The 24,977-nt window shown below is 47.1% G+C and overlaps 1 long non-coding RNA gene across 1 annotated transcript; it reads right to left on the bottom strand.

Moving 5' to 3' along the window:
* Nucleotides 1-12,423: 12,423 nt before the first annotated feature.
* LOC127036088 (uncharacterized) lies at nucleotides 12,424-24,788 on the bottom strand. Its single transcript, XR_007770008.1, has 3 exons — nucleotides 24,754-24,788; nucleotides 24,160-24,546; nucleotides 12,424-12,873 (listed from the first exon to the last, which is right to left on the bottom strand). It is a non-coding gene; the product is annotated as an uncharacterized LOC127036088 (long non-coding RNA).
* Nucleotides 24,789-24,977: the final 189 nt, after the last annotated feature.

Genomic DNA, 24,977 nt, shown 5'->3' with positions numbered 1-24,977 from the left:
CATTACAGGCTAAGGTGAACAAGTTTTCTCGCTGCTCCTGATGACACCCTTTTAGATACCTGAAAACTGCTATCATGTCTCCTCTCAGTCTTCTCTTTTCCAAACTAAACAAACCCAATTCTTTCAGCCTTCCTTCACAGGTCATGTTCTCAGGACCTTTAATCATTCTTGTTGCTCTTCTCTGGACCCTCTCCAGTTTCTCCACATCTTTACTGAAATGCGGTGCCCAGAACTGGACACAATACTACAGTTGAGGCCTAACCAGCGCAGAGTAGAGCAGAAGAATGATTTCTCGTGTCTTGCTCACAACACACCTGTTAATGCATCCCAGAATCACATTTGCTTTTTTTGCAACAGCATCACACTGTTGACTCATATTTAGCTTGTGGTCCACTATGACCCCTAGATCTCTTTCTGCCGTACTCCTTCCTAGACAGTCTCTTCTTATTCTGTATGTGTGAAACTGATTGTTCCTTCCTAAGTGTAGCACTTTGTATTTGTCTTTGTTAAACTTCATCCTGTTTACCTCAGACCATTTCTCCAATTTGTCCAGATCATTTTGAATTTTGACCCTATCTTCCAAAGCAGTTGCAATCCCTCCCAGTTTGGTATCATCTGCAAACTTAATAAGCGTACTTTCTATGCCAATATCTAAGTCATTGATGAAGATATTGAACAGAGCCGGTCCCAAAACAGACCCCTGTGGAACCCCACTTGTTATACCTTTCCAGCAGGATTGGGAGCCATTAATAACTACTCTCTGAGTACAGTTATCCAGCCAGTTATGCACCCACCTTATAGTAGCCCCATCTAAGTTGTATTTGCCTAGTTTATTGATAAGAATATCATGTGAGACCTTATCAAATGCCGTACTAAAGTCTAGGTACACCACATCCACCGCTTCTCCCTTATCCACAAGGCTCGTTATCCTATCAAAGAATGCTATCAGATTAGTTTGACACGATTTGTTCTTTACAAATCCATGCTGGCTATTCCCTGTCACCTTACCACCTTCCAAGTGTTTGCAGATGATTTCTTTAATTACTTGCTCCATTATCTTCCCTGGCACAGAAGTTAAACTAACTGGTCTGTAGTTTCCTGGGTTGTTTTTATTTCCCTTTTTGTAGATGGGCATTATGTTTGCCCTTTTCCAGTCTTCTGGAATCTCTCCCATCTCCCATAATTTTCCAAAGATAATAGCTAGAGGCTCAGATACCTCCTCTATTAGCTCCTTGAGTATTCTAGGATGCATTTCATCAGGCCCTGGTGACTTGCAGGCATCTAACTTTTTAAAGAGATTTTTAACTTGTCCTTTTTTTTTATTTTATCTTCTAAACCTACCCCCTTCCCATTAGCATTCACTATGTTAGGCATTCCTTCAGACTTCTCGGTGAAGACCGAAACAAAAACGTCATTAAGCATCTCTGCCATTACCAAGTTTCTTATCACTGTTTCTCTCTCCTCACTGAGCAGTGGGCCTACCTTGTCTTTGGTCTTCCTCTTGCTTCTAATGTATTGATAAAAAGTCGTCTTGTTTCCCTTTATTCTCGTAGCTAGTTTGAGCTCATTTTGTGCCTTTGTCTTTCTAATCTTGCCCCTGCATTCCTGTGCTGTTTGCCTATATTCATCCTTTGTAATTTGTCCTAGTTTCCATTTTTTATATGACTCCTTTTTATTTTTTAGATCATGCAAGATCTCACGGTTAAGCCAAGGTGGTCTTTTGCCACATTTTCTATCTTTCCTACCCAGCGGAATAGCTTGCTTTTGGGCCATTAATAGTATCCTTTTGAAAAACTGCCAACTCTCCTCAGTTGTTTTTCCTCTGTCTTGATTCCCACGGGACCTTACCTATCAGCTCTCTGAGCTTACCAAAATCCACCTTCCTGAAATCCATTGTCTCCATTTTGCTGTACTCCCTTCTACCCTACTTTAGAATTGCGAACTCTGATTTCATGACCACTTACACCCAAGCTACCTTCCACTTTCAAATTCTCAACAAGTTCCTCCCTATTTGTTAAAATCAAGTCTAGAACAGCTTCCTCCCAGTAGCTTTTTCAACCTTCTGAAATAAAAAGTTGTCTGCAATGCAGTCCAAGACTTTATTGGACAGTCTGTGCCCTGCTATGTTGTTTTCCCAACATATATCTGGATAGTTGAAGTCCCTCATCACCACCAGATCTTGGGCTTTGGATGATTGTTAGTTGTTTAAAAAAAGCCTCATCCACCTCTTCCACCTGGTTAGGTGGCCTGTAGTAGACCTCTAGCAAAACATCACCCTTGCTTTTTACCCCTTTTAGCCTAACCCAGAGACTCTCAACACTTCCGTCTCCTATGTCCATCTCCACCTCAGTCCAAGTGTGTACATTTTTAATATACAAGGCAACACCTCCTCCCTTTCCCCCCGTCTATCCTTCCTGAGCAAGCTATACCCATCCACATCAACATTCCAATCATGTGTATTATCCCACCAAGTTTTGGTGATGCCAGCAATGTCATAGTTGTACTTATTTATTAGCACTTCCTGCTTATTACCCATACTTCTCGCATTTGTATATAGGCATCTAAGATCCTGATTTGATCCTGCGTCCTAGTTTTGCCCTGACTCTCCTTTCTCTCTGCCATTATAGCCCACACTCCCTCCTATTTCCGACCCATCTCCCAGGACTCCATGTTCTCCACTTACCTGTGGCCTTTGCTCACCTGTCCCCATCGAACCTAGTTTAAAGCCCTCAGTAGGTTAGCCAGTCTGTGTCCGAATAGGGTCTTTCCTCTCCTCGAAAGGTGAATGCCATCTCTGCCTAGCAGTCCTTCCTGTAATAGCATTCCATAGTCAAGAAAGTCAAAGCCCTCCTGGCGACACCATCTTTGCAGCCAGGCATTCACCTCCACAATGCACCTGTCTCTGCCCAGGCCCCTACCATTGACAGGAAGGATGTCCCAGGCCCCTAACGTTGACAGGAAGGATAGGTATCAAGATGCCATATGATGGAATATCATTTTTTTGTTTCCTTTTTTAAAAATGTAGGAAATTACAAAACACCTTTACAGAAAATTGCTGCTGTAAAATCAAATACTCAAAAGTTAGGAAATGCCAGAACTAAAGTTGCCTATGCAACTTTACTTTGCCCTCCCTGGGTGTATGTGTTACAATAGTTTTCTTTACATAACATCAAATTTTTTCCACAGGCTCCTGTCTCATTTTGTGCACATACTAGATCATCTCGGGGGATGAAGCAAGGGTATGTAGTGAAGGAAGCTACTGTTTGTAAGACCCTTCCCCTCTTTGTTGTGGAAGTTGGAAGGCGTGCAGGGAATGAGGCAGGGGACTTCAGGAAGACTGTCCCTATGGGTGCTCCACTGTAGCTGTGGCAGAACCCCCTGCACCTGGGATAGGAGATCTTCCTCAGCAGTGCCTGTCACACCACACATACACTTTGCGCTGGAAGTGGAATGAATATATAGTGCTGTGCAGTCTGGCTGCCTCCCAATTCCTTCTCTGCCACAGAATCTGTTTTGGCTCTGAAGCAGAACTCCAGGTGTTGTACCAGCATTAAAGTAGACTCCTTTAGGTTCATGCGGAGGCCTAGATTGATAAACGGGTCCATTGTCACCCAGGTGGCCTGGAGAATGTCTGTTTCAGACGGGGTCTTGAGGAAACAGTTGTCTAAGTATGGAAAGATGATGACGCCTTGTTTCCTTAGGCAGGCAACAACTACTGCAAGAACTTTGGAGAATACCCAAGGAGTTATAGACAGTCTGAAAGGCAGTACCTTGTACTGATAGTGGTCGGCATCCATGGCGAATCGGACATATCGCCTGTGGGCAGGGTGTACTGTGATATGTAAGTATGCATCTTGCAGATTGAGGGCTGAGAACCAGTCCCCTTGTTCCAGTGCTGGAATAATAGTGGAGAGGGCAACCATCTTGAAGTGTTGCAGTTTGACAAACTTGTTTAGATTTTGAAGGTCCAGGAGGGGTTGCCAGCTGCTGGATTTCTTCTGGATCAGAAAATGGGAGTAAAAACCATCCCCCGTGTTTGAAAGGGACTGGTTCTATGGCGCCCAGTTGCAGAAGATTTATTTCTCCCCATAGAATGGGTTTGTGAAAGGGGTCCCTGAAGAGAGACAGGGAGGGAGTGTGGCGGGGTGGGATAGATAGGAAGGGGATGGAGTATTCTTCCCTGACTATCTCTAGAACCCACTTGTCTGAGGTGATTAGTCTTCCTGATGGAAAAAGTGGAGCAAACTGGTGGGATATCGAAGATGACTGGAATGGCTGGAAGAGGGAGAGGCTTCTTGCGGCCTTGATCACACCTTCAAAATTGTTGCTTGGCTGCGGGTGTGTGAGAGGTAGCCCCTTGAGGAGTGGGCTGTCTGTTTGGCAGGAGACCTTTGTCTTAGGATGGATGCCATAATGCCATTGAGGAGTGTACTGCAGTGGTCCGGATTGCAGAGGGAGATGAGACTTCCCTAGACATCTCTTTAGCACTGGTGTGTAAATGCCAAGAGAGTGGGGAGTAACTTGGAAGTCTTTAAGAGAGTGCAGGGAATTGTTTGCATGCTCCATGAAAAGTCTGAGGCCCTCAAAGGGTAAGTTTTCAGTTGAGGTTTGCACCTCCTTAGGAAGGCCTGAGAGGTGCAGCCATGGAGTTGCGATGGAGCAGGAAGCTGTATCTGCAGAGTCTAACGAGGCTTGTAGGGCTGTTTGGGGCAAGAGGTGTTCCCCAGATATTAGCATCTGAAATTGTTCTTTCTTGGCCTCTGGAAGGTCATGGCAGAGATACTCTAACTTGGAGTTATACTTAGTCATAAGAGCCTCGTAATTTAATATTTGAGATTGGAGCGTGGCTGATTTAATAAGCTATGTGTCTGAATAAATTTAAGCATTTCCAGTTTCTGTCTTGATGGTTAGAATGTGATTGGTATTGTCGGCCTTTCTCTTGACTACCAGAGAATTTGTGGTGGGATGCGAGCACAGAAATTCCTTATCCTTTGCTGGAACATATTTCTTGTTGGTGGGTGTGCAGGTTGAAGGGATGGATGCTGGGGTCTGCTAGGGCACTGTTGTGGGATCAAGGAGAGCTTCACTGATAGGTAGTGAAATTTTGGAAGAGGATATGTGCAGGATATCAAGCAGCTTATGCTACTTATCTTTCCCTTCCTCCAAAGGAATCTGAAGGGTGTCTGCAATCCTGCAGAATAACTCCCGAAGGTGCCTGAAGTCATCAGCAGTCATAGGAGGTGGGGCATATCTTCTTCAGGGGAAGAAGAGCAGAAATACAGTGTTGGTGGAGCTTCCTCCTCCTGATCTTCTTCCTCAGCCAGTCCCAGCGGAGATTCGGTCTCTGATGGGCGACACACTGATGGAGAAGGGAGAGGTGTAGGGCTCTGGCTTTGTTCCATGGGAGGTTTCCCGAATTGTGCCCTATGTATGGCCCAAGGGTCCCAATATGGTCTGCGTAGAGGGAGCGGAACGTGTGGTTGCATCCAAGGTGGTCCATACTGTGATGCCCCTTCCCGCCCCCCCCCCGGTGTCCTGCACTCACACAAACGTTTACAAAGGCAAGGACACACCCAACTGCAGTTACATGAATGCTGCTTCTTAGCTACTCATGAATTAACAATAGAGAAATTCCAGCCAGCTCACCCCCAGCCCAAGCCCCACAGCCTAGGACACCAAAGTTGTACTGTTTTGCCCTGGTCAAAAGCCTGACCAGTATAAGTGTATTACCCAGTCCGCCCCTCCTTCAAAGTGGAAAGGACCATGCACCAGTTTTTGTTCCTGAGCAGATTTCCCAAGCACTTCTAGCAAAACACTGTTTTAGGTTAAAAAAAAAAAAGCCACAAAACAAATGTATTAACTACAGAAAGATAGATTTTAAGTGAGTATAAGTAGTGAGAGTACAGGTCACAGCAGATTACCTAAGAAACAAACAAAAATGCAATCTAAGCTTTATAAACTAGAGAAGATTTGAATCAAGCAGTGTTAGATAGTACAAACAGTACACCAAGCTTCTGTAGACCCAGGCAAGCTTTCTTTTTTTCCTGTCTGGGACCTCCTTCCCCAGTTCAGTCTTTGTTCCTAAGGTGTTTCCAGGTGTCACGTTGTTTGGGGAGTGAGGCCAAGTGATGATATCACTTCCCCCTTTTATATATTCTTCCAGCTTGCTAGAACGATCTTTTGCTGTGACATGGGTCAAACAGTCTCCATTGGGTACGTGCTATCTCTGAGGTTTCCATCGTACACAGTTTCTGGGGTAATCCTTGAGTGTTTGTATTCTCCTCAATGGGCCATCAATGTTATTTGGTCGTCTTATTGTTATACCGCAAAAGACTGCTTGTGGGTATTACCAACCGCACAACATGTTTCAGTGGCACATACATCACAAAACTTCATATACAATGATAGCACATACAACTTAACAGGATATTAATGTTTAACAGATTTAAGACTTTTAAAATGATATCTCACTAGGCATGTTTTGTACAAAACATAATTATATCACCATGGTGAATATGGGGTGCAGTATGTCACTTTGGAGCACAGAGTGCCATACATACAAGGATTGTGCTCCAAATGTGAATTGTAAATAGTGAGGATGTGTAGATAGTTGTTGGAGCATCATGAATAAGAGGGTGCGATGGAGTCGTCGTTGTCCTCTTCTTCCTCCTTGTCACTAGAGAAGGGAGGGGCCATCCTTGGATGAGAAAAGGGTGTCATGAGAAGTGGGAGGAAGTCATGTCTGAGGAGAGGTGATCAGAGGTGTCAGATACCCTAAAGACCTGCTTGTATCTGAATTCCTGTGGAGATGTGTTCCCTGAGCAGCCAGCTAGAGATGTGGCCAATGCTAACAAATTTGACCGCGCCGAGGACTTCCTCGACTTCCTTGGTGCTGAAAAGGACACCGGTGACAGTGGTTTTGTGGGTGTTGTAGCTCCTGCAGCTGGTCTGTCTCTGTCTCCAAAGCCGAGAGTTGGTACCGAGGGCTGTAGGTCTGACCAGTTAGGGTCCTTAGATCATTGTTTTGTGTTGGTGCTGGAGGTACCCGAGTGAGTCGTGGAGCCATGTCCCGGTCTTTTCTGGCCCCTGGCAGTCAAGTCATGGCATTGGAAACACTTTTGTGGTATGTGTCCCTCTTCCAGACAGCGAATACACTGAGAAAAACATCCAATCTTGACTTTAAAATTGCCAGTGATGGAGAATCCACCATAACGCTTGGTGAATTGTTCCAAAGGTTAATAATCCTCACTGTTAAAATGTATGCCTTTTTTCCAGTCTGAATATGTTTAGTTTCAACTGCCAGGCAGTGAATCCTTTTATAACTTTCTCTGCTACAATTATCACGTGAGATCATAAAAGCTGATTTGCAGAAGTGCTTAGTGCTTTTGACTGCAACTGAAGTCAATGGGAGCTGTGCTTGAATATAGACTTGGTTCCATATCTGTAAAATAGGAATAATGACATCTATTTGCCTCACAGGGGTTTTGTGAATGTAACCCCTCTGAGTTGGCAGCAACAAGGCCTGGGTTCAGCATCCAGGGGTTCCGTTTCAATAACACAATGCAAAACCGGCTCAAGCCCCACCCAGTGACCTGGGACAATTACATACCACCCCCCTGGGCACCTCTAGAAGGCAATACTTCCCCTCTCGCAAGCACAAAGTCTGAGTGTAGCAAAATCCTTTTAATAAAAGAGGGAAACAATGCGGCATCACATTGGAGAAACACCACAAACAGGATTATAACACAAACCACAAGCAAAAACCCACTCCAAGTACGTTTGGCAATGTCCTCTCCCCTTTAGGGTCTTAAGTCCAATCACCCCAAAGTCCAACAACTCGAAAGTCTCTGGTCAGTTCAAAAGTTTATCTGCAGAGTTTTACACCCCCAGCCTGGATGGAAATGGGAGGGAGGCGCACACACACAGGGTGTTAAGGAGCACCTTACGTGGGTCAGGGCTAACTGCTCTGCCTCTCCATGGAGTTCTGCTGCAGCCTTCACCATGACCAGCTCCACTACACCCGCTGTGCCGCTCCAGCCATCCCCACAAACTGCTTCACTCTGCTCACTGCTCCATGGGCTGCTCCAACATGCTACAAACTGCTTCACTCTGCAAGCCACTTAGCGATAGATCTTCAGGCTCCCCCACTAGTTAACACAGCACTCAGTGATCTCAGCTCAGTAAGCTTAGCTTTTTTAGTGATTTCAGCTTGTAGTAGGGGAGCCCTGGTGCTGGTGCACCATTGGCCCAACATGAATTCAGCTCAGCTGCCTCTAGATGGACTCCTAATGGAATCAAAATTAGCTCTACTCTTCAACAGTGGAGAGAGGAGGATGTGCAATTGGTGTTCTAGGCCCTCAAAAGGGGCCCATACCATCAGGTACACACACCAGTCCCCAACCTCTCTCATTTAATTGGGTTTTGACACCCATGTCCCTTGTCTAGTAAGTGCTATTTAACTGATAGAGACATCTGTCATAAAGCAGTCTCATAGTCCCTCACTCACATAATCAGGGTGGCACTACTTTATTCCTCCTGCCCCAATAACAAAGAAATTGGAGATCCCAGAGCTGTCAAAATAACCATCCCAGGCTGCCGTGGGCTATGCTAGATGGGGTGGGTGTGCCAATGCAAATACCTAAAATTCCTTTTCACACTCCCCATAATTCACCACCAGATGTCAGGGTAGAGCTCATCCTGACTCTGCTTACATGAAGATTGATTAAATGGTTGTGAAGCATTGGAATACTATAGTGATGAACACTATACAACAGCCCATGAGAAAATTATTCTGTTATCAGAGCAGGGTTTGAATTGCACACATTATCTAAAGCCACACATTGAGCAGTGAGGAGGAAACAAAATATTGAATTGCTGCTCATTAATTGAACACTAACCATCTTTTAGCAACTGTAATTCTAGCATTTCCTAAATTTAGGAAGTTCTTGACTTTGTGACCTTATAAATGAAGATTAATGCCTACATAACAGGTCAAAGCTAGCTGCCTATCATAGAATATCAGGGTTGGAAAAGACCTCAGGAGGTCATCTAGTCCAGCCCCCTGCTCAAAGCAGGACCAATTCCCAACTAAATTATTCCAGTCAGGGCTTTGTCAAGCCTGACCTTAAAAACCTCTAAGGAAGGAGATTCCACCACCTCCCTAGGCAACCCATTCCAGTGCTTCACCACTCTCTGAGTGAAAAAGTTTTTCCTAATATCCAACCTAAACCTCCTCCACTGCAACTTGAGACCATTACTCCGTGTTCTGTCATCAGGTACCACTGAGAACAGTCTAGATCCATTCTCTTTGGAACTCCCTTTCAGGTAGTTGAAAACAGCTATCAAATCCCGCCTCATTCTTCTCTTCTGCAGACTAAACAATCCCAGTTCCCTCAGCCTCTCCTCATAAGTCATGTGCTCTAGCCCCCTAATAATTTTTGTTGCCCTCTGCTGGACTCTTTCCAATTTTTCCACATCCTTCTTGTAGTGTGGGGCCCAAAACTGGACACAGTACTCCAGATGAGGCCTCACCAATGTCGAGTAGAGGGGAATGATCACATCCCTCGATCTGCTGGCAATACCCCTACTTATACAGCCCAAAATGCCGTAAGCCTTCTTGGCAACAAGGGCACACTGTTGATTCATATCCAGGTTCTCGTCCACTGTAACCCCTAGGTCCTTTGTTGCAGAACTGCTTCCTAGCCATTCGGTCCCTAGTCTGTAACAGTGAATGGGATTCTTCCGTCCTAAGTGCAGGACTCTGCACTTGTCCTTGTTGTACCTCATCAGGTTTCTTTTGGCCCAGTCCTCTAATTTATCTAGGTTCCTCTGTATCCTATCCCTACCCTCCAGTGTATCTACCACTCCTCCAAATTCAGTGTCATCTGCACACTTGCTGAGAGTGCAGGTCACGCCATCCTCCAGATCATTAATGAAGATATTGAACAAAACCGGCCCCAGGACCGACCCTTGGGGCACTCCACTTGAAACTAGCTGCCAACTAGACATGAAGCCGTTGATCACTACCCGTTGTCCTGACAATCTAGCTCGCTTTCTATCCACCTTATAGTCCATTCATCCTGCCCATACTTCTTTAACTTGCTGGCAGGAATACTGTGTGAGACTGTATCAAAAGCTTTGCTAAAGTCAAGGAATAACACATCCACTGCTTTCCCCTCATCCACAGATCCAGTTAGTCAGGCATGACCTGCCCTTGGTGAATCCATGCTGACTGTTTCTGATCACTTTCCTCTCCTCTAAGTGCTTCAGAATTGATTCCTTGAGGACCTGCTCCATGATTTTTCTAGGGACTGAGGTGAGGCTAACTGGCCTGTAATTCCCCGGATCTTCTTCCTTTCCTTTTTTAAAGATGGGCACTACAGTAGCCTTTTTCCAGTCATCCAGGACCTCCCTCGTTCGCCAGGAGTTTTCAAAGATAATGGCCAATGGCTCTGCAATCACATCTGCTAACTCCTTTAGCATCCTTAGATGCAGCGCATCCCCATGGACTTGTGCTTGTCCAGTTTTTCTAAATAGTCCCCAATGACTTCTTTCTCCACAGAGGGCTGGTCACCTTCTCCTCATACTGTGCTGCCCAGTGCAGCAGTCTGAGAACTGACCTTGTTTGTGAAGACAGAGGCAAAAAAATCATTGAGTACATTAGCTTTTTCCACATCCTCTGTCACTAGGTTGCCTCCTCGATTCAGTAAGGGGCCCACACTTTCCTTGACTTTCTTCTTGTTGCTAACATACCTGAAGAAACTCTTCTTGTTACTCTTGACATCTCTTGCTAGCTGCAACTCCAAGTGTGATTTGGCCTTCCTGATTTCACTCCTGCATGTCTGAGCAATATTTTTATACTCCTACCTGGTCATTTGTCCGATCTTCCACTTCTTATAAGCTTCTTTTTTGTGTCTAAGATCAGCAAGGATCTCACTGTTAAGCCAAGCTGGTCGCCTGCCTTATTTACTATTCTTCCTACACATCGGGATGGTTTTTTCCTGCAACCTCAATAAGGATTTTTTAAAATACAGCCAGCTCTCCTGGACTCCTTTCCCCCTCATGTTATTTTCCCAGAGGATCCTGCCCATCAGCTCCTTGAGGGAGTCAAAGTGTGCTTTTCTGAAGTCCAGGGTCCGTATTCTACTGCTCTCCTTTCTTCCTTGTGTCAGGATCCTGAACTCGACCATCTCATGGTCACTGCCTCCCAGGTTCCCATCCACTTTTGCTTCCCCTACTAACTCTTCTCTGTTTGTGAGCAGCAGGTCAAGAAGAGCTCTGCCCCTAGTTGGTTCCTCCAGCACTTGCACCAGGAAATTGTCCCCTACACTTTCCAAAAACTTCCCGGATTGTCTGTGCACTGCTGTATTGCTCTCCCAGCAGGTATTGGGGTGATTGAAGTCCTGCATGAGAACCAGGGTCTGTGATCTAGTAACTTAACTTAGATGCCTGAAGAATGTCTCGTCCACCTCATCCCCCTGGTCTGGTGGTCTGTAGCAGACTTCCATCACGACATCACCCTTGTTGCTCACACTTCTAAACTTAATCCAGAGACTCTCAGGTTTTTCTGCAGTTTCATAACAGAGCTCTGAGCAGTCATACTGCTCTCTTATATACAGTGCAACTCTCCCACCTTTTCTGCCCTGCCTGTCCTTCCTGAACAGTTTATATCCATCCATGACAGTACTCCAGTCATGTGAGTTATCCCACCAAGTCTCTGTTATTCCAATCACATCATAGTTCCTTCACTGTGCCAGGATTTCCATTTCTTCCTGCTTGTTTCCCATGCTTCTTGCATTTGTATATAGGCACTTAAGATAACTCGCTGATTGTCCTGCTTTCTCAGTATGAGGCAGGAGTTCTCCCCTCTTGCACTCTCCTGCTCGTACTTCCTCCCAGTATCCCATTTACCTCAGGGGTTTGGTCTCCTTCCTCTGGTAAACGTAGTTTAAATCCCTCCTCACTAGGTTAGCCAGCCTGCTTGCGAAGATGCTTTTCCCTCTCTTCGTTAGGTGGAGCCCGTCTCTGTCTAGCACTCCTCCTTCTTGGAACACCATCCCATGGTTGAAGAATCCAAAGCCTTCTCTCCGACACCACCTGCGTAGCCATTCGTTGACTTCCACAATTCGACGATCCCTACCCAGGCCTTTTCCCTGCACGGGGAGAGGATGGACGAGAACACCACTTGCGCCTTCTTTCCAGAGCCATGTAGTCTGCAGTGATCCACTCAAGGTCATTCTTGGCAGTATCGTTGGTGCCCATGTGGAGAAGCAGGAAGGGGTAGTGATTCGAGGGCTTGATGAGTCTCGTCTGTCTCTTCGTCACATCATGAATCCTACCTCCTGGAAAGCAGCACACCTCTCGGTTTTCTTGGTCGGGGCAGCAGATAGATGACTCTGTCCCCCTGAGGAGGGAGTCCCCAACCACCACCACCCTCCTCCTTCTCTTGGGAGCGGTGGTCATGGAAACCCCATCCCTAGGACAGTGCATCTCATGCCTTCCAATCGGTGGAGTCTCCTTCTGCTCCCTTCTCTCAGATGTACCATCTAGTCCACTCTCTGCATTAGTACCTGTGGAAAGAACATGAAAACGGTTGCTCATCTGTATCTCCATTGCTGGTAAATGGACACTCCTCTTTCTTCTTCTGGAGGTCACATGCTGACAAATTTCTTCACCGTCCCTCTCTCCTCTCTGCACAGCCTGCTCCGATTCTTCAGTATGTTGTGCCCGTAGAAGCATATCCTGACGTCTGTCCAGGAAATCTTCATTTTCTCTTATGCAATGCAGGGTCGATACTTGTTTCTCCAGACCTCGAACCTTCTCTTCCAATATGGAGACCAGCTTGCACTTTGTACAGACAAAGTCGCTTCTGTCCTGTGAAAGAAAGACCAACATGGCACAACCTGTGCAGGTTACAACAGCTGAACACTCACCTTCCATAATTTCTTCCTTCTAAGAGCTTCCTCTGCTGTTGCAACAACTCACAGAAGCCCACGAGATGAACGCCTCAGTGGGCTCTCCCCAGGCAAACTCCCTCTCTTAGCCTCCGCTGTTCGCCGCTCAGCTGGTTCGCCGCTGACTGCCTTTTTATAGCAGTAAGGCCCACTTAAGGCCCACCTGAAACAAAGCACTCCCAAGTCACACTGTTCAAACAGTTAATCAAACAATCAAGCACACGGTCCAACTGACAAACTGTCTCCTGCAACAGACACTCAGATACTCACCTTATCTGGGAATTCAACCCTGCTAGGACCATCAGGCTACTAATGCCAAACTGCTAACTCCTCCAGTACTAGTGAGGCGATGTGGCCTCCTTCCAACCCAGACCAGGAGGGACGACCACCACCACCTGACTGCAAGGCCAAATAACCAAAGTGTGATCAAGCAACTGACCATACAATTTATAGTCAATTCTGCATCCAGAATACACTCCTCCTCACTCCCTTCCCATCTGTTAGAGCAGTAGTATCTGGGCTGTCTAAATCTCTGTTCTCCTCTCCTGTGCTGGCTGAAAGGTGAGGATTTTGATGAAATGGGGACTATAGCTCTCAACTTCAAACTTGCCAGTGTGTGAGAACAGCAATCAGAATGTGTGACAAATGATAAATGTGGAAATTTTTGTTCTGTGTTGCATCATAATTTAGACTCCAGTGGTTTTTAATTATAAAAACCTGTTTTGAAGGATACTGTGACAGGGTGGACTAGGTCCTGAGGCCCCCTGCTGGAGGCCTTCTGGCCCTGCCTCACCTTACCCCAGAAAAGTGCAGAGGAGCATTCCTTCAGGCAGCCTTGAGTGGCTGCAGGTGAGCAGCCAATCAGGGGCCAGAAGGGCCATATAAAAGGAAGAGGCAGAGGCAGAACAGTCAGTTGCTGCCTGGATCCTGAAGAGGGAGACCAAGGTGCCTGGCTGGCCAGAAGAAAGAACAGCAGGACAGTGGACAGCTCACTGCAGGTAGGACTGAGCCCAGAGAAGGCTGCCAAATACCGGATGCCTGGCTGGCTGGAAAAGCAGCAGTGCAGGCAGGCTGAACCCAGGGGACTGAGCCTAGAACCTAACCAGACTGGGCAAGTGTACTGTGATGGGCCATGTTGGTCTGGCTGAAGATTGAGCCCAGGGAGGGTTGCTGAAAGGACACCAAGGGTATCAATATGGGCCCCTGTTGGGCTGTTAAAGCAACGTCTCTAGGAAGGAAGCCTTAGTGCTACGGCCCCATACCAGTGCCATGAGAAAGAACTAGAAACTGTATCCCTGGAAGGAGGGACTGTATGTTTACTCGGATAGAGGGCTGAGTCACTGAAGACCCATTGAAATAACAATCGGGCATGGTGGGCACTCGAGAGGCAGGGGCCACCCCGTTGTAAGAACTGAAAGCAGGCTCACACCTGACCAGAAAGGTGGGTGCCACGCGGTTCAGAACAGCATGACTGCAGGCACGTATTGGTTAGAGAGAGGGCGCTCATAAGAGGCAGGTGCCGATGTCATTACAGATATTTTCTCATTTGTGTAAATTAAGTAAACCATTTTTCTAAAAGAGAAAATTGGAAAAACTAATTGCCAACACACATCACCATCAGTCTGGACCTTTGAGGTATAACTAGGGCCCTACCAAATTCACAGCTATGAAAAATGCATCATGGACCATGAAATCTGGTCTTTTGTGAGCTTTTACGCTATACTATATAGATTTCACAGGGGAAACCAGCATTTCTCAAATTGGGCTTCCTGATCCAAAAAGGAGTTGCAGAGTGGTCACAAGGTTATTTTAAGGGGGTTGTGGTATTGACACCCTTCTGCGCTGCCTTCAAAGCTTGACAGTCGGAGAGTAGGGGCTGTTCACTGGGCACCCAGAATTGAAGGCAGCACCCTGTCAGCAGCAGCACAGAAGTAATGGTGGCAATACCATACCATGCCATCCTTACTTCTGTGCTGGTGCTGGCAGTGGCTCTGCCTTCAGAGCTGGGCTCCTGGCCAGCACTGGCCACTCTCCAGCAGCCTGCGCTGCTCCGAAGGCAGTACCACTGCCAGCAGCAGTGCAGAAATAAGGGTAGCAGTACCCCCCCCCAAAGGGCACAACTCCTTTTTGGATCAGGACCTCTACAATTACAACACTGTGAAATTTCAGATTTAAATAGTTGAAATAATGAAATTTATTATTTTAGAAATCCTATTACCATGAAATTGACCAAATTGGACTGTGAATTTGGTAGGGCCCTCAGTATGACTGCACTGTAATACATGACCTGTGGTTGGCCTGGGTCAGCTGACTCCAGCTTGCAGGGCTCAGGCTGTGGGACTATAAAATTGCAGTGTAGACATTTGGGCTCAGGTTGGAGCCTATGCTCTGAGACCCCACAAAGGGAGAGGATCCAACAGCCTGGGCTCTAGCTCAAGCCTGAACATCTACACTTCAATTTTATAGCCTTGCAGTCTAAGTCAGGTGATCTGGAACAGTTGCAATTGTATCATAGGTCTTCTATTGCAGCATAGAGGTACCCTTTGAATCCCAGCAGACCACCACCACCACATGAGCTACAACAGTCATTGCTAACTTCTGTGCAGACAAGGCACTAGATGAGGTCTTGACACACTTTATCAGTGGGTGTCACTGTGGGGTACAGTTGTCTGCTGAACATGAAAAATTGCAGACAAGGAATCGGGGGTTAAATCACTGGCTCTAGGACAGAAGATTGATCTAGTGGTCGGAGACAGACTAACCAAAGCATATATGCCGCATTTAATATCAAAGGCAAGTTGGTCAGTGAGTAAAATTTAGGTCTGGCATTAGAGACCTGGATTCTATTCCTAGCTTTTCCTCTAGTGGTTTTGTGCAGCCTCTGTTAACCTATATGTAAAATAGGGCTAATATTTGACTGTTTTCTAGGTTTGGAGTATTAGGCCTTTCTCAACAAGGGTTGTGTAATGCATGGGAAATATAAGTACCAGAGGTGAGAGATGAATTCATGGTCTTCTGGTTTCATGCACTTTCCTGTAGGCTATGGGGTCTATACATACTTTTTTGGTGCAGCAGTACTGCTGTCCCATTTAATTAGAAATGCAGACGATCCTGCAAAATCCAGTACACTTGAAAGCTCTGACTGGGACAAAACCCTCAGACCAACTTATTCCATGCCTCTCAAGTGTCCCTCATTTTGTCCTAAAGTTCATTACATTTGGTATCTTCTCACTTTTTGTTTCTGATGTGAATAATTTCCATCAGTAAGAGTCTTGAAGCTGAGATTAGCATTATTGACGCGAAGGGAAAGAATTCTACTGCATTTTAAGTCTGCATGGATAATTTATTTGTCTTGCATATTTAGTCTTTGTCATTATCTTGCATCCCACATTTGGCTGTGGCAGATTGACAGGTATGACTCTGTAAATTGGGACAACTTGTTGGTCTGACTCCCCAGTCTCCATGAGACTTCGTCTCTGCCACACCACTCTTCAGCCAGCTGGTTCTGCTGACTCCCATGTGGCATCACCTCGGCAACCTGCCCCCATTCTCCATGCTTCCATTCTCATCTGTCTCTTTCCCTTCTTCACCTCTGTCCCTCGTTACTTTATTTCTCTTCCACACGCACACTGAAATTGTGGAAGAGGAATGACAAGGAGTGGTAATGACCAGGGCTAGTCTTAAGGAAAATGGCACTGTGGGCAAACTCGTATTTTGGTACCCCTGGACCCACTGCTTAATTTGTAATGAAAGAGGTGCCAAAGCCCTGGCACAAACTAAGCATTGTCTGGGCAGCTGGAGAGTGGCTTATTTGAAAAGAGTGGGAAACTTTAGAATATTGTCCCTAGACCACTGCACCACAACCATTTATATGGATTTTCTCCTGAAGTACAATGCTCCCCGCCACAGGGGAAACTCACCCTGCCTGGGGTGTTTGCTGGCATGTGGGCTTGTGAAGGTTCAGTATGAAAGTGATTGGTATGTTAGTAGAGGTGTATTTTACTGCCCTGTTTCAATACTGTCCATGTACTTAACAATCATGCCTCTGTATATTGTTCTTTTTGTGCTTCTGCAGATGTGGCCTTGACAGGCAACCCCTACATACCTGCAGAGTGCCTCCAACGGCTAAGAAAGTGCCTGAGATGAAGCAAGGAAGACATGGTCCTGGCGATGATGGAATGCTCGGATGCTGAAACAGGGAATGCAGGCAGTGGAAGGAAAGAGCAGAAAATGAGGCCTAATCTAGGGCTACAATGGAGAAGATGATTAAAGTGATGGAGAAGCAAAGCAGGCTCTTATAATGCTCCAGAGTGAGCAGATGTGTGCCTACCCTCCCCTTCAGCACATTAAGAACTTTCTCCCATACCCTTCCCAAAATTCACCCACAAATTCCTTTATGTTGTCTGGCATTTCTCACTACCCCCTTCACTCCACCCACACGGAAACCTTTTTAACTGAGAGCTTGATGTAAAGCATAGCTCTGAAAGTTGGTCCTCCTGTGTGGTATGAAGATTTTTTTTTTTTTGTTGTAATAAATGCAAAGTTTCTTTGAATAAGAACTCTTTATTTTTTCCACGGCAAATTGTGATAGCAGAGGCCAGCAACAAATAAACAAGCACTAAAATCATTTGCTTACAGTGAATCCTAGGCCACAAATTGTAAGTGCTGCCTTGCAAACATCAATTTCATTAAGCATTGTAGTCCATAGCACAGCAACATTAATTACTAGTTCTTATCTTCAAAGTGCTGCCCCAAAGTGTCCCTGCGTTGAACAGCACCCTCCCACCCCCTGTAATAGCCCTGGTATCTGACTGCTGAAAAGCAGCTGCCCTGTGTTCCACCTTAGCAGTCCACCCCGAGCAAACTTTTCATCCTTACCTTCACAAATATTGTGCAACATGTGACTCTGACCATGGGAATATTATCCACATTTAGGTCTAACCTGCCATAAAAGGATCACCAGCACACCTTTAATCTGCCAAATGCATATTCCACAGTCATCCTACATCTACTCAGCCTGTTGCTGAACTGCTCCTTACCGCTATCTAGGTTTCCCATGGAAGGCTTCATGGGAATTAAGGGGTCTCCCAAGATCACTATGGGCATTTCCATATCCCCTACTGTAATTTTCCAGTCTGGGAAAAATACCTCCAGCTTTCTGTACAGGCCTGTGTGCCTGAAGATGCAAGAGTCATGTACCTTTCCCAACCACTCTGCGTTACTATCAGTGAAATGCTTGTGGTGATCCACAAGTGCCTGCAACACCATGGAAAAGTACCCCTTCCTATTGATGTACTCTGTCACAAGGTAGTCTAGTGCCAAAATTGAAATAGACATGCCATCTATCACCCTTCCGCAGTTAGGGAAAACCATTGCTGCAAAGCAATCCACTATTCATGCACATTGCCAAGAGTCATGGTCCTTTGCAGCACAATGCAATTAATGGCCCTGCACGCTTGCATTAACGCAGCCCCAAAGGTCAACTTCCTGACTCCACACTGATTTGGAACAGAACAGTAGCAGTCTGGAGTTGCCAGCTTCCATGGTGTGATCGCCACACGCTTCTCCAGTGAGATGGCAGCTCTCATTTGAGTGTCCCTGCGCCAGGGTTGGAGCAAGCTCAGCACACAGTTCCAGAAAAGAAGCTTTCCTCATTTGAAAGTTCTGCAGCCACTGCTTGTGTCAAGGTTTTTTTTCCCCCACTTTGAACTTTAGAGTACAAAAAGTGGGGACCTGCATGAACACTTCTAAGCTTAATTACTAGCTTAGATCTGGAACACTGCCACCAGCCAGAATTTAGTGTCTGCCACACTTTCTGTTCCCCCAAAACTTTCCCTTGGGAACACAGATCCAAACCCCTTGGATCTTAAAACAAGGAGAAATTAACCATTCCCCCTCCTTTCCCCGCAGACTTTCCCCTCCCTGGGATGCCTTGAGAGGCTTCACACAGATTCAAACTCCTTGGATCTTAAAACAAGGAGGAATTAACCATCCCCCCTCCTTTCCCCCCACCAATCCCTGGTGAGTTCAGACCCAATCCCTTGGATCTTAAAACAAGGAAAAATCAATCAGGTTCTTAAAAAGAAAGCTTTTAATTAAAGAAAGAAAAGAAGTAAAAATTATCTCTGTAAAATCAGGATGGAAAATGCTTTACAGGGTACTCAGTTTCATATAGACCAGAGGGACCCCCTCCAGCCTTAGATTCAAAGTTACAGCAAACAGAGGCAAAAATCCTTCCAGTAAAAAAAAACATTCACAAGCTGAGAAACCAAAAATAAGACTAATCTGCCTTGCCTGGCTATTACTTACAATTTTGAAACATGAAAGACTGATTCAGAAAGATTTGGAGAGCCTGGATGTACTTCTGGTCCCTCTTAGTCCCAAGAGCGAACAACGAACAAAACAAAAAGCACAAACAAAGACTTCCCTCCACCAAGGTTTGAAAGTATCTTGTCCTCCTATTGGTCTTCTGGTCACGTGTCAGCCAGGGTTACTGAGCTTCTTAACCCTTTACAGGTAAAAGAGACATTAACCCTTAACCATCTGTTTATGACAGCTTGTCATCCCAAACCTGCATAACTATGTGATCCCACCACTCAGGGCTTGTTTCATGAGCCCAAAAGCAACAGTCCATCACGTGCAGCCACTCTGTGAATGCTAAAAGCAATCTAATGTTGATCCTATCAGTGTCAGATAGCATGTCAGGCAACTGTGACTCCTGTTGACTTCAGAACCTCAATATTAACTGCACTGCCATTCGCAGTGTAGTATTGACAGCTAGCAGAGTATGGAAAGGCAGCATGGGATCCATGGCGGGGGAAGCAGAAAACAAAGGATGTTGAAAAATGCTGCAAACCGAAGATGGAAGCACACAGAATGCTGGGACGGAAAGCAATGCATCATGGAACAGTGAGCCTGGACCCATGATGCTCTGTGATCCACTCTGCCTTCCCACAAGACCTAGCAGCAGAAAGTGGAGAGCTGAACTGTGGGATAGCTTCCCATAATGCATTGCTCACTGCTGATGCTATTGACCCAAGTGTGGATGTGCTATGATGACAGAGCAAGACAGTGTGAACATGTAACAATTCTCTTTTAGTGCTTTTGGATCGTTGAGAAAACTTTTGGCAAAAAAATTCATACAGTGTAGACATAGCCTAAATGCACTTCTGGAAGGTGCTCAGAAACTATGGTGATGAGCACAGTATAAGGACTGGTATTGGAGGGAAAAATGTGAACTACTCTTCCACCATGCACGATTCTTAAGAGTGTCAGCTCAGGGAAAGGAGCTGGGCTTAAGTGTGGACAGCTCAATAAAGACCTCTGCTCAACATGCAGCTGTAATTACAAAAATAAGGAATAGGATAAAGAAAATAACAGAGAAAATATTATAATACCATTGTATGAATCAATGGTTTAGCCTCATTTCAGAATACTGTGTCCAGTATTTGTTACTCCATCTCGGAAATATATATTAAAGAATTGGGAGCTCAGAGGAAGGTGATGAGAATGACATGGAAAAACTTTCAGAAGAGAAATTCAAAGACTGGGATTGTTTACCATAAACAAGGGATGAATGAGAGAATATGATAAAAAATCCATAAAGTAATGCACAGCATAGAAAGGGGAGATTGGGAGCTTGTTTGCCCTCCCTCAGAACACAACAACAAGGAAGTGTTCAATGACACTGAAAGTGAGCAAATTCACAGCTCAGACAGTAGAACTCTATTTTATGAACTAGTTGGAGATTGAAGAGTTCACCAAATTGAACATCTCAAAATTACAATAGACATGGTGCATAAATTGCAGTATGGCACACTGCATAACCTTCTTCTTGTCTTTCAAACCACTGCAAAGCAATTTCCCATGCATCAAAAGCATAAGAACGTGAAGGGACGTTGACTCACTCTTCATCAACAGCACTTTCACTATATGATTTTTAAGATTGATGCTCATAAAATGGAGATTATACTGTAAAAGGAAATATAACACATAATTAGCAAACGGAACTCACTGCCACAGGACACCATTGAGGTCAAGGACCTAGCAGGATTCAAAGAGGGACTGGATGCCTATATGGATAACAAGAATATCCAGTAGTTACGCTAAGAAAGAAAAAAATTGGGAAAGGCTATAAACCTCCTGCTTCACGGGATAAGCCAAACTGTTAGAGACCAGGCTGAGGTGTTCATGGGGGCAGACTGTCTCACAGCTGCTACTGCACCATTCTTATACCTTCCTCCGCACTAGCTGGTGCTGGCACTTGTAAGAGACCCCATACTGCCTAGAATGCATTTCAGGTTAGACCCAGTCTGGCAATTTCTATGTTCTAGGAGAGGAAAAGGGAAAATAAAGTGGTAAGGAATGAGGGGGAGAGGAGAGAGAGGCTGAACTCGGGATGGGACGCCAGAGAGGTTCTACTTGCGATGAGGAAGGGAGACAGGCCGCGGGTCCTGAGATGGGGAAAGGGCAAGAGATGAAGGCCGCGGGTGCGGCTGGGAGTCACTGTGCTTGTGGAGGGGAGCAGTACAGCTGTGCTCATGGGTCCTGCTGGTGAGAGAGCGCGGGGGAAGCCGCTGGTTAGCAGCAGGCTGGGCCAAGCCCTCCCGCGCAGGGCCATTGGCCCAGCTGTGAGTGCATGACAGCACCGCCTGTGCCTGGTGCTGCCAGCTCTCTCACCCCTACTGGTTTTCTCCAGGCACCAGCACTGGAAGAGGGCGGCAGCCACCATCTGACCCGGCCACCTGAGCCCTGAAGGCAGAGGACAGCCGCAGGGTGCCCGCCCCAGGCGGTGGATGAAGAATTGCTATGTGTTCATCGTTAAAATCTGTGGTCTGGGGTCTGGCCCTCAAGGGCTGGTTGCGGGGCCAGGGTGCTGCAGCTCCCGCCATGAGCGGCAGAGGGTAGGCTGGGAAGAGCCAGCCTCAGGGTGTACACCGCCCTGTCTCACCCAGCTCCCTGTGGGCCTGTGCTCACTCTGCCTCACCCATTAGCCCCGCTTCGTCTCACCCGGCTCTCCGCAGACCTGTGCTCGCCTAGCCCGGCTCCCCATAGACCTGCGCTCTCCCTGCCTCGCCTCACCCAGCTCCCCACGGACCTGCATTCACCCCGCCTTAGGGCTGGCCTGAGGATTCAGGGTTCCTGGGGCAAAGCAATTTCAGAGGCCCCTTCCATAAAAAAAGTTGCAATACTATAGAATACAATATTCTCGTGGGGGCCCCTGTGGGGCCCAGGGCAAATTGCCCCACTTGCCCCCCCCGGCGGCCCTGGGAAAAATAACCATTTAAAAACCTTCCGCATCTCAGAACAAACCCGGTTTTGAGAAAGCTTCTTTTTAAGTCACCTTTACAAGGTATCACTGGTTCTCAGCATCAGCTAGTGCTAAAAGGCACTAAAGCTCATTAAAAGGGTTGGACAAATATTTTCCATCAAAACTTTTTTTGGATCGAAAACTAGGGGTTTTTAAAAAGCAGAAAAAAACAGAGATGATGTCTGCTTTCCTCCAAAATTTGTTGTGAGTTTTTTAATTGAAAAGCTGAAATTAGTCTGCCAAAACCTGAACATGATTTGAGGTTTCAGTAGTGTGTGGCCAAATATTTGCTGCTTGCTGTGTTTGACTGTTTAAAGAAACAATAAAAAAATATCCAAAACTTTTGAACCACCTCAGTCTGAGCCCATCCAGTCAGAGATTTTTCAAGGTTTCTGATACTCTGCTGGCTTCCTTGACTCACATCTGTCTCCATAACTTTGGGTTCAATTAGGTTAGAACATAAGAATGGCCATACTAGGTCAAACCAAAGGTCCATCCAGCCCAGTATCCTGTCTACCGACAGTGGCCAATGCCGAGTGCCCCAGAGGGAGTGAACCTAACAGGTAATGATCAAGTGATCTCTCTCCTGCCATCCATCTCCACCTTCTGACAAACAGAGGCTAGGGACACCAGTTCTTGCCTATCCTGGCTAATAGCCATTAAAGGACTTAACCTCTATGAATTTATCTGTTTCCTAGAGACTGGCTCCATGGGATCCCTCACAAGTAAAAAAACAACGTTAGATATTTTCATTTTTGAAAATATATTAATTCTGATGGGAGGTTATGAAAAGGGCTCTCAGAGAGTATTTTAATATAAAATATTTACCAGAATGGTTATTCTGGAGACGGTTACTGTGGGTTTGTCTTTAGTATAGTTTATGTACATACTGCACGAACTGAGCATTTGAGCTTGTTCCAGAATTTGGGATTAGCCTATGTTGTGAAAACTGAAATGCTCAAAAATAGCACATGCATGTGAATGGACACAGGGTGCTAAAATTATATTAACCCAGAGGGTCGGGACCTCTCAGGGGGTCACGAGGTTATTACTGGGGGTCACAAGCTGTCAGCCTGCACCTCAAACCCCGCTTTGCCTCCAGCATTTATAACAGTGTTAAATATATAAGAAAGGGTTTTTAATTTATAAGGGGGGGGTGTCATACTCAGAGGTTTGCTATGTGAAAGGGGTCACCAGTACAAAAGTTCGAGAACCACTGAATTAACCCCTTTGGAGCCCTGGGGAATGCAGTGGAGGGGCATCTCCCTTCGCAGGGTTGCAAAGAAGATAGGTGGTGTAGGACATTGCTCTTCTCATGTGATCCCTCCCCCATGGCTCTCTTGGCTCTATCACTGTTAATCTAAAGTGGCTAGTTTTAAATGAAGCTACCCTCCCCTGACATGAATCTCCCTATGGCACTGAAATTAAATGTAGACTATAATTTGGCATTTGACAAGTGAAAAGGATGGTAGCCCTAATGGAAAAGCTAACAGCTTGGCTCTTTGTGTTCTAAATAGCTGTCTGCAAGCCTCAAACTACTGAATGAGTTTTAGGGTAGGGAAGGCTGTGCCTCCCAAAACAGCCTGGTCCTGCTCCCTATTCGACCCCCACCCACTTCCTGCTCCCCTCAGAATCCCCAATCCATCTTGCTTCTTGTCCCCTGACCACCCCCCCCAAACCTGCCCAACCGCCCCTCCACCCCGCTCCCTGTTCCCTGACTGCCCCGACCCCTATCCACCCCCCTGTCGAGTCCTGACAGAGCCCCAGAATGCCCATGATCCAACCCCCCATTCCCCATCCCCTGACCACCCCCCCAGAACCTCTGCCCCCTCTCTGTCCCCGGGACTCCCTGTCCCTTACCCAACACCCCCCCCGGGCCCCCTTACTGTGCCTTACCCCCGCCTCCCGGAGCCTCAGCAGCGTCCAAGAGCAGCCCTGTACAGCATGCAGGGGCCTGGCCCGCAGCCCCGCCCCCGCGGCTCCCAGCAGGAGGCGCTCAGGCCCTGCCCCCTTACCACCCAGCTCCCAGCGAGGGGCGCTCAGGCCCCGCCCCCTTACCACCCGGCTCCTAGCAGGGGGGGCTCAGGCCGCGCCCCCTTGCCACGCAGCTCCCAGGGAAGGGCACTCAGGCTCTGCCGGAGCCAGGCCACTTTAGGTCTGTCCAGGGCCGATCCTGGACGCGGCGCGCTGAGGCGATGGGGGAAGGCAGAGGCGGCGGGGAACCTGTGGGGCCTGGGGCATATTGCCCCACTTGGCCCCCCGGGCAGCCCTGCTCCGCCTCGCCTGGCTCCCCACAGGCCTGCGCTCGCCCCGCCTCGCCACGCTTCGCTTCACCTCACCCGGCTCCCCCAGGCCTGCGCTCGTCCCGCCTCGCCACGCTTCGCTTCACCTCACCCGGCTCCCCCAGGCCTGCGCTCGCCCCGCCCCGCTTCACCTCACCCGGCTCCCCCCGGGCCTGCGCTCGCCCCGCCCCCCCCCACTTCACCTCACCCAGCTCCCCCCGGGCCTGCGCTCGCCCCGCCCCGCTTCACCTCAACTGGCTCCCCCCGGGGCCTGCGCTCGCCTCGCCCCCCGCTTCACCTCACCCAGCTCCCCCAGGCCTGCGCTCGCCCCACCCCCCCCCGCTTCACCTCACCCGGCTCCCCCCGGGCCTGCGCTCGCCCCGCCCCCACTTCACCTCCCCCGGCTCCCCCAGGCCTGCGCTCGCCCCACCC

Source organism: Gopherus flavomarginatus, chromosome 17 (genome assembly GCF_025201925.1).
Source record: "Gopherus flavomarginatus isolate rGopFla2 chromosome 17, rGopFla2.mat.asm, whole genome shotgun sequence".
NCBI lineage: Eukaryota > Metazoa > Chordata > Testudines > Testudinidae > Gopherus > Gopherus flavomarginatus.
The sequence above is the reverse complement of the archived record's forward strand: the minus strand, read 5'-3'. Positions and strand labels throughout refer to the sequence as shown.